Raw genomic sequence first — 11,144 nt, 5'->3', positions numbered from 1 at the left:
GAGCCCCAGTTACCTTGACTTATTACCCATACTGCTAAAACTGCCTGGACATCCACCAATTCTGTCTTGTGCTGAGTGTTTCTGTGTAATATTAATAAAAGAAGTCCTGGACCGAATCAAGGGAGGCAGACATCGATTTACTCTGAGACTCAAAGTGACAGCACTCTTTATTTAGTGTCTCTTTGAGTGTTCCTTAAGGGATGCATTTATTATTTAGGCCTGTACCTGAGCTGGGGGCAAATTACTTAACCTCTATAATCCCTACTGTTATCACCTTTGAAAGGTAGGCTTGCTGATGGAATGGAATGAGATGACTTATGTCAAGTGTCTGGAACATAAACACTGAGGGGAAATTAGCTGTAAGAACTTGAAAATGCAACAACCACTCTTAGATTCTGTTTCCTCATCTATAAAATGTATGGAATATATGGGAACTCTCTAAAATTAAAAAGCAGCTTTAGAATTTCCCATTTCTTTGCTATGGGAGGCATTTAGGCAGAATAGAGAAGGAGTTCTCCATCCTGGTATATTAAAGTCAACTGGAAGCAATTTTTAGATTATCATCTAGACTCAGCTAGAGGTTCTGATTCAGCTGGTCTTGGATGGAGCCTCAGTTCAGTTGCTCAGTCATATCTGACTCTTTGCAACCCCCTGGACTGCAGCACACCAGGCTTCCCTGTCTATCACCAACTCCTGGAGCTTACTCAAACACGTCCATCAAGTCGGTGATGCCATCCAACCATCTTCTGTCGTCCCCATTGGACACCTATATATTTTTCCACCCACCCCACGTGATTCTAACAGGCAGACAGTGCTGTGAGCCACTCAACCAGGTAACTCCTTGAAGATTGTTTTGAGGCTGAAGCCCAATATGTAGCATCTGGAAGACCAGATAGCGGCCTTCTCCAGATCGAATCCTGTGAGATTTCCAGATCTAGCATTCCAGATTTCATCACATGACTCTTCAAGGAACACATTCATACACATTTGTCATATCTTGGTCCTCTGGCAGCAGAAACTTGGTTTCCTAGGGGCTTTAGGGCTTCTAGGGTTGCTCACCCAGAATTAGATTGCCATTCTTGGCCTGGGACTCTGAGAAAGGAGCAGGTCAAGTTTGTAATGTTTGTAGATTTTTATTTCTTAGGAGGGAAGATCAGTTTGAGTTATAATATTGGTGTTGGAGGAGAGAAAAAGTCATTTTAAGATTTCACCTGTTTTCTAAGTTCAGGGGGAAAATAGCCCTGCACTCATAATCTGCAGGTTTCCTGTGGTTTTGAACAATGATTTCTGCACATACTTCAGCTTTTGCACAGCTTGTCTGCCTCTCATTCCAAACACACTTCTAACGTAGCTATCGAAGGTGCCAGATTTATGAACTCAGGAAGCAAATGAGCACACAGAACTGAATGGATGAGAACAGAAGTGAAATAGAGTCTGCTTCCTCAAGGACCTAGTAGCTGATAACGAGCTAGATCAATAAGCAGAAACACTTTGCTATGAACATCTACAGAAAGAGCAATCCTGAGGGAGAAATTATACCACCATCGGGGCTACAGGCCTGGTAATTGATCCTGACGGTAGGTTAAATTTAAAATAAATTTCTACCTCATCGCCCTTTGGAAGAAGATAAGCGTGATAACACAGCACCCAGAAAATGTGACCTCAGGGCTGTTTGCCTGTGATAAAGGAGCAAAGCCTAGTTTCTTTCCGGGCATCATGGTAAATGTGCTTTTCCCATCAGTGCTGTGGTAACACTGTATCCTGTTACTCTGAATGCAGTAGGTATGGGCTGTTTTCTTTTTATGTTTTACTCTGTGTCTGTTAAAGAAGTGAAAATAAGCCATTGCCCGTGACTCAGTCGGTGTGGTATAGTGTCGGGTGCTGTATGAGGAGCGTTAGGACTCTCAGCCTACTTACTATCATAACTGAGTGACTTTGGGTGAGTTACCTTATATCCCTGTGCTTCAGTTTCCTCATCTGTAAAACAGGAATTTATGATATAGCCCTACCTGTATAGTCCTATCTATGGAATTGTGAGAATTAGACCATGTGATGTGTGTATAGTATTCAGAACAGTGCCCAGCATACAATAAATGCTCACTGGATCCTAGCTGTTACTAAAACATGTGAACCAGAAAAGGCACATTGACACTTTTATCAAAATTAGTTCAAAGTAAAAGACCATTTCCTTCCAGTTAATACTGCTTTAAACATACCAGTTTACAGGACAGCTAGTAACCAAGACAAGGAATGCAGGACCCTGACGGATCACCAGTGATCCACTGACTTATCTTTGAGCAACTCAGTGATCTTTCTTGTCTTAATTTTTCTCCCTTTGCCATGAATGTAATTCAGACTTTCCATTATTTACGTTGTGAGGAAGAATGTAAGGGAAACACATACATATAGTAATGTAGAATCAAAAGAAGCAAGTATGTAAAGCACTTTGCACCACTAAGAAAAAAGTGCCTGTTAAATCCTGTGTTTCTATGTGGACCATTTCTTTTTTCTTCCTCTGCCTTCTGTATACCCTTCATCAGCTCCTCTCTGCTGCTCTAGGAAGCTGTGTTGCTAAAGGCCCAAGGCCTCTGGTAGGGGGGCAGCACCTGGGAGGGAGGGCTTTACTTCCCCAACTGGACCCGTGATGGACCTAAACCCCAGGGCCCTTTACGTGGGCCAGAGGGTAAGAGTGACTTGAGAGTGAGGGAAAGAGAAAAAGATTTTAAAAACCTGGCAGTGCCTTTCAAAAATGTCTTATTTTTTTTTTTTTTTTTTTTAGTGAATTTTTCACTGGCAATGCTAAATCCAGGCAGAATTCTGGAAGAAGAAATGACTAGGTAATTGGCTAATATATGTATATATCATATGTACTTCTTTATACTGTGCTTTTAAAAAATATTTTATTTGAAAATAATTTCAACCTTATGAAGAGTTATAAGCATGTACAAAGAATCCCTGGATATTCTTTAGCTTTTGTTAGACTCTTTATCCTATTGTTTCCATTTATACCCCCTCCCCTGCCATTTAAAGTAAGCTGCAAGCTTCCTGTATCAGCTGTCTGTGTACACAAGTGGCGGATGCATGTTGATGTATGGCAAAACCAATACAATATTGTAAAGTAAAAAAATAAATAAATAATAATAAAAAAATGTCCTCCCAATGGTTAAGACTCTGGCCTGGGTTTGATCCCTGGTCAAGGAAATAGATCCCACATGCTGTTACAAAGACCCAGGGCAGCCAAAAGAATAAATAATTTTTTTAAAAAGTAAGTTGCCCAGAGCATGTTCCTTTACTTATAAATACTTGATTGGTTCCAAGAACAGGGCATTCTCTTCATAACCACAGTACAGCTATCAACCTCAGTACATTTCATATTGATACAGTACTTTGACCCAGTCTACCATCTGAATTCCAGTTTTGTCTGTTGATCTAATAATGTCATTTATGGCATTTTCCCCCTTTCTTCACCTTCTTAATAGAAATCCCCAAAGCCTGTCACATAATGTTTGTGTTTACTTTTCAATTAATGTTGCCGACTTAAATGAGTGCTGTCTGTTGCCGTAGCGGCCTGAAAGGAAAATATATTTGAGAGTAATGAAATTGAATTTATATTTCTAAAGATACTAACGTCCCTCCAATTTAGTTACGACTACACTCTGAGTTGATTTGAATTCATAACATTTTAGCATTGTTTTTAAAAATTCTTTCAACTCCTGCCAATCAGGAAGAGGGCTTTTTGTTCTTTGTGTAAATATGGGAAAAACTTACACTCAGAGCCATTTTGCATGTTCAGCCTGTTTATTCCTGTATTTGCAATGTGGTGAAGCTTTTCAGACAGTAAGACATGCAAGTCTAGAATGTGAATTATGGAAGAGTCAAATTGTGTCTACAGATGATCAGTGTAGGTTTAAAAGTGACTCATGAACACCACTGTATGTTTGCAGTTAAGCACACAAGTTTATTTTACCTTCGGCTGATAATTCAAGTGGACAGATTGGCCACTGTTCTATTATAATGTCAGAAAAGACAAAAAAAAATTGTACGTGTTATAATGTCCTACATGGTCTTTGTGATCTGTCAGTAAGTTTATTAATTTCCAATTCTGCATATTTCTCTTGCAAGCATAAAGACTCTATTTAAAAGAAACTTTTGAATTGTTTTCCAGATATGCATATTATTATTCAGGATTAGGTGCTGGAGTTCTTGTTGCTGCCTATATACAGGTTTCATTTTGGACTTTGGCAGCTGGCCGGCAGATTAAGAAAATTAGGCAAGAGTTTTTTCATGCTATTCTACGACAAGAAATAGGCTGGTTTGACATCAGTGACATCACTGAACTCAATACACGGCTAACAGAGTAAGTATATTGTTACCTACACGTCCGTAAAGAAATTAACTACTAGCTATGTGCAAACTTGTCAAGGGAAGATTTTAAATGAAAAAAAGGTTTGCTCAATTAAACATTTGGTGTGTATTGGGAATAGATGATCTGATAGCCATCTCTAGCAGTTACAGCCTATGCCACAGTGCATTTTCCTTACCTGATAGGTTTTTTTTTTTTTTTTTCTGGCCTCAATTATATAAGTAGGTGTATTTGAGTACTGAGCTTACATCCTTTGGGGCTTCCTGGTAGCTCAGACAGTAAAGAATCTGCCTGCAAATGCAGGAGACCCGGGTTCTATCCCTGGGTTGGGAAGATCCCCTGGAGAAGGAGATGGCAACCCACTCTAGTATTCTGGCCTGGAGAATCCCATGGACAGAGGAGCCTAGCAGGATACAGCCCATGGGGTCCCAAAGAGTCGGATGGGACTAACACACACACTCACATCCTTTACTTGTTTCTCTCTCATGGACCTTATCACAGGCCTGACAGATATTAAGATGGCACTCCAGTAAGATGGATGAATGAGTGAATCAGGAATTGAATGAATTCATAAAGAGACTTCTCTTAGTTCTTGTTGACTCTTCACTTATTCAACAAACAATTGAAGGCTTGTTAAACACTGTTCTAGATGTTTGTGATTTAACAGTGAATGAGGCAAAGATCTCTGGCCTCTTGTTGCTTATGTTCCAGCAGTGGGTGATAGATGATTAGCGTTTTCTGGCTGGAGATCCTGGCGAGAGGGTAGTGAGCAAATGTCCAAGAGGAAGGAGGATCAGGGCATTTTGGGCCTGGTTGACCTCCATAGGGACTTCAGATCTGCCACTGGACATTTTTGACCTGAGAAGTAGCATGTTCAGACTTCCATTTCCAAAGGATCACTCTGGCTGCTGTACTGAGAACAGAGTGGGTTAACAGTAGCACCACGGGTAGAAGGAAGGAGCCCTTCCTTATTCCTGCTGCTGCTGCTAAGTCGCTTCAGTCTCTGCGACCCCATAGATGGCACCCCACCAGGCTCCCTGGGATTCTCTGGGCAAGAACACTGGAGTGGGTTGCCATTTCCTTCTCCAATGCGTGAAAGTGAAAAGTGAAAGTGAAGTCACTCAGTCGTGTCCAACTCTTCGTGACGCCATGGACTGCAGCCCACCAGGCTCCTCCGCCCATGGGATTTTCCAGGCAAGAGTACTGGAGTGGGTTGCCACTGCCTCCTTATTCCTACTTTCAAACAAATTGAGACATATGTGCAAAATGCTAATCCTTCTCTAATAGGATTAACTAACTGAACAGCATCAACTTTTAATGATACTAACTTCCCAGAAGTGTGAACTAATCCTGAATTTCTTCCTTTGTACAGTTTTTAGGTGGGGAAAGTGTCATTCAAAAGGCTAAGACTGCGAGAGGGGCTTGCGGGCATCTGAACGAGCTTTGCCTGTGTCTGTGTTGGTTAGATGTTTGCTTCACGTTTCTGACTGAAGACCTCCTGCCTGTAACCACTTAGGTGTGATCTTTTTTAGTGACATCTCCAAAATCAGTGAAGGAATTGGTGACAAGGTTGGAATGTTCTTTCAAGCAATAGCCACGTTTTTTGCAGGATTCATAGTGGGGTTTATCAGAGGATGGAAGCTCACTCTTGTGATAATGGCCATCAGCCCTATCCTGGGACTCTCTACAGCTGTTTGGGCAAAGGTATGTGAAACATGGGCATGACCATATGTGTTAACTGACACAGATAGAGTTATCTTCAAGATGCAGGATTCTGGTTACATGTTGTGCAGATCTATGTTAAATGTCATTCGAAACTGCGTGCAGAAGGTTGTGGTTAATATGGTGCTCTAATAGGGAAGATTATTTTTAATGTGATTCAAAATGTCAGATACGGGACTTATCTAGTAGTCCAGTAGTTGAGACTCTGAGTTTCCAATGCAAGGGATGTGGGTGTGATCCCTGGCTAGGGAACTAATATCCCACATGCTGCATGGCCAAAAAACGAAAGCATCACAGTTATTGCCTCAATTACAGTTTTTGCACTCTTATTTTTTTTTTTACTTGTTTTAAAATCAATAAAATATTATTGATTATTTTTATTTTGTATGATTATTTATTGGCTGCGTCAGGTCTTAGTGGTGGCACATGGGGTTTTTGTTGTGCTGCACGGGTTTCTCTAGTTGCGGTGCACAGACTTTTTTTTATAATTGTGGTGGGTAGGCTCAGTTGCTCAGTGGTATGTGAGATCTTAGTTCCCTGATGAGGGGTTGAACCCCTGTTCCCTGCATTGGAAGGCAGATTCTTAACCTCTGGACCATCAGGGAAGTCCCTGCACTGTTGTTATTACTTTGGGTAAATCTCCTGGCATAGTAATTTAAATTACATAAATCTTTATGTCCCTATTTAAGGAAACATAATTTAAAAGTTACATCGCTCAGTTAGTCACTCAGTCGTGTCTGACTCTTTGCGACCCCATGGACTGCAGCCTGCCAGGATCCTCTGTCCTTGGGATTTTCCAGGCAAGAATACTGGAGTGAGTTGCCATTCCCTTCTCCAGGGGATCTTCCTGATCCGGGGATCAAGCCTGGGTCTCTTGCATTGCAGACAGATTCTTTACCATCTGAGCCACTAGGGAAGCCCAATTTAAAAATATAACATAACTTCAAACTATTGCATGAATATCGAACATTTAACTAAGTTTGGATTTTCTGTTTAATTGTGATGGTTACATGGCACTCTGCCAATTTTGTCTTGCAGTAAAATCCACATAACCTGTTCCATTTCAGCCAACACTCCAGGGTTGAGAAATTTTACTGGCAATTTTTGCTCATTTTGGGGTTGATTATTTACTTAATAGACGACTGGCGTCTCTTGTGTTTCGATTCTTCCTTTAGCTTTCTCCTGCAGCGTCTTGTTTAGCCATCTTATCATTCAGTAGACTATCCGTGAGTAGTATCTGGAAATGTGGTTTTCAAAGTGATTAAAAATCATTACACAATAATAATAAGGATGGTGAATCCTTTCCAAGCAGTAAGATTTTAGTTTAGTTTGCAATCAACAGAGAAAAAAAGGTAGTAGATGTGGAACTCAACACTATTACCCAAAACACTATCTAGTGAATTATATGTGCCTTTCTTTTCCTCACTCTGTTACTGAATCAAGTCTAGCTGCTTGAAAAAAATCATTACTTGCAAAAGCTGGTAGAAAGGAAAGTTGCTTTTAATCAGAATGCTGGCAATCTGGGGGAGGTGGTGGACTCAGTGTCCACCAGAAACCTCCAAAGATTCCAAGATCTCCAAAGATTCTGTTACTCATGAAATATTTTAAAGGGGCAAAGGAAAGCATCTCAGTTAATCATCGTAACAGAGGGTCAGAGTCTACAGTACTCCCCATCATGCATACCAATGAGTAGGTGCAACTTCTTGTGATTTTTCTTTAAATGCTATCTCTTTACACAGTTTATTCATGAGATTACTGAAGGGGAAGCTAGGGAAGAGATCTGGTCATTTGTTAATGACTTACTCTTTATTTCTACATCTTTGATCTATGAAAAGAACCAACAAGTTAGGTGAAGTATTGTGTGATCAAAAGATTTGAAAGGGGGACTTCCCCGGTGGTCCAGTGGCTAATGCCTTCCATTACAAGGGGTGCCATTTCAATCCCTGTTCGGGGAACTAAGGTTCTACATGTGGCCAAAAATTTTTTTTAAAAAGAAATTGTGCTAGGGCTGGAGACAAGCAGAGCATGGGGATGATTTGTTTAAGGTTAGTGGCATGACAGATGAAGACAGAGAAATCAATAGAGAGAAAATAGTAGTAGATGTAGACAGCTTTTTCCTGCCCAGAGCTATTTACAACTTCCCTGGGGAGGAGTTCATTAAGGCAGATCACACCTAGCCTTTGTAGGGGAATGGAAGAAGCTGTTGGATGTGGTACACTGAGTGATGTTTGCTTCATATCTACAGTGTTTGGTAAAGGGCAGTGTTTGGGAAGAAAAAGTAAGTTGAAGAGTTGATCAGAGTGTCTTTTAACTTTTTTTCCCTATTTGAAAGTCATGTGTTTGTCTTCTTTCCAGATACTCTCAGCGTTTAGTGACAAAGAACTGGCTGCATACGCAAAAGCAGGTGCCGTGGCGGAAGAAGCTCTGGGGGCCATCAGGACTGTGATCGCTTTTGGGGGCCAGAAGAGAGAGCTGGAGAGGTCAGGAAGGTCCTTTGTCCACTGGCTCAAAGAACTCACTTTTATTACATTTTGCTACTTATTCTTTTGTGGTATGAGGCTACAGTCCATACGGTCACAAAGAGTCAGACACAACTGAAGACACTTACAGCACACAGGCATGCACACGTGTCTACGGCTTTCCTTTGCCTAATATAAACCCCTTACCCACAAAACATATTCACCCTTTATTGATGGCTGGAGGTTGTCAGACTTTACAGCAGGGTTCTGACCATTTTTGGCTACCCTGGCGGCTCAGATGGTAAAGAATCCGCCTACAATGTGGGAGACCTGGGTTCCATCCCTGGGTTGGGAAGATCCCCTGGAGAAGGGAATGGTAACCCACTCCAGTATTCTTGCCTGGAGAATCCCATGGATAGAGGAGCCTGGTGGGCTACGGTCCATGGGGTCGCAAAGAGTTGGATGTGAGTGAGTGACTAACACTTATACTTTCTGAACTTTTTATAGTCCATGGACTTCTTTGAAAGTCTGATGAAATCTATGGACTTCTTCTTAGAATAATGATTTTAAATGCCTAAAACAAAATACGTAGGCTTACACAGGAAACCAGTTATAGTGAGGCACAATCATCAAAACATTTTTAAAGTTGTGATACAATAAATCCATGCAAATAGATGGGGAAACAGTGGCTGACTTTATTTTTCTGGGCCCCAAAATCACTGCAGATGGTGATTGCAGCCATGAAATTAAAAGACGCTTACTCCTTGGAAGGAAAGTTATAACCAACCTAGACAGCATATTAAAAAGCAGAGACATTACTTTGCCAACAAAGGTCCGTCTAGTCAAGGCTATGGTTTTCCCAGTGGTCATGTATGGATGTGAGAGGTGGACTATAAAGAAAGCTGAGTGCCGAAGAATTGATGCTTTTGAACTGTGGTGTTGGAGAAGACTCTTGAGAGTCCCTTGGACTGCAAGGAGATCCAACCAGTCCATCCTAAACGAGATCAGTCCTGAGTGTTCATTGGAAGGACTGATGGTGAAGCTGAAACTCCAATACGTTGACCACCTGATGCGAAGAGCTGACTCATTTGAAAAGACCCTGATGCTGGGAAAGATTGAGGGGCAGGAGGAGAAGGGGACGACAGAGGATGAGGTGGTTGGATGGCATTCCCGACTCAATGGACATGGGTTTGGGTGGACTCCGGGAGTTGGTGATGGACAGGGAGGCCTGGTGTGCTGCTATTCATGGGATCACAAAGAGTCGGACATGAATGAGCAACTGAACTGAACTGAACTGAAATCCATGCCTCTATTTTTAACCTATTGAATATCAAGAACTAACTATAGGTCTAATACCTACTGTAATTCCAAGTAGGTCTGTGGGTAAAATGTATTTCAAGATATCTGTAAAAAGTAGAACATGATATGAAAATGATCTGGGATTTCTATTGGCAACACATTCACAGTTACTGCTGACCCTACAGAGGCTTGTTGCCTGCACTGATAATCGAAGGAAATGCTGAATTTTGGTTAGGGGTTAGCAAAGTTAAAAGTGTAAGTTTTTCCCTGGTCAAATTCCTTAACCAGGGATTCCAGGTCGAGTGCCTCTGTTCTAAGGGGAGTTGATAGACAAAAATGTATGGGCCAGAACAAACCCCCTAATAAAGGCTACTCAACTCTCCAACCAGTTTTCTTTAAATAATAACATACCCTAATATAACTGAAGTATGACTCCATGTAAAATATTTTCTTTTGCCATTCTGCGGGACTCCTGATACCCCCGACTCTATGAAAGGGAAATTCTCTGGAAATTCTCCAGCCTTGAAAGCAAAGGTTCCCCACTCCCCTCTTTTTCATTTTCTGTTTTTCTATTCCTTAAGTCCTCTTGACAGCCAACCTGTGCCTGGTTCTCTAACCTCTTCCTTTTTCTCTCTCACTGCTGCTTCCTGCACACAATAGCCCACACACCTCAGGATGTGAGTGTAATCAGTGCCGCTCCATTAGCTGCAAAAGGCAAGCCATCTAAGCGAAGGTAATTACAGCATGTCCATCCTTGTCCCCAGAATCCATGTCATGTTGGGGCTGATATAAACCTCCCTGCCTGCACCTTGCAGCCGGGCCACCTGGGATTCAGCACAGCACTGGGCATGGGGTGCCAGCTGTCTCCCCAGGGATGCAGCTCTGCTAAGTCAGTGCGTGGCTGAACACTGAGGAAAGAACACTGGAGAGTTAGGTGCTTTAAGTAATTAAAAGATATAATTTTGGGTGGCTGGATGCATTTTAAAAAATGAATAAATTCTCAGCATCTTATTTGGTTAAACTAAAAAAGATATGATGTTGTTTGTTTTTGTTAGAAACATTCTAATGGATGTGATATAAGTTTCATTGTACATCCAGTGCATTTTTTCTTTTGTGACTTTAAGGAGCCAAAATTAAATGTTATACACTCTCTGCATCTAGCATGGGATGAAAGGCTTAACTGAAATTGATGGAAAAATCATTGTTATTTAACAGAACCATTCTAGACATGTGTACCTGTATGTCAAATCCCAGAAGCCAGTAATAATAGATTTTACTTAATATTTAAAATTATGGTTACA

Source organism: Bos mutus, chromosome 4, assembly GCF_027580195.1.
Source record: "Bos mutus isolate GX-2022 chromosome 4, NWIPB_WYAK_1.1, whole genome shotgun sequence".
NCBI classification, from domain to species: Eukaryota; Metazoa; Chordata; class Mammalia; order Artiodactyla; family Bovidae; genus Bos; species Bos mutus.
Note: the sequence above shows the minus strand (reverse complement) of the source record.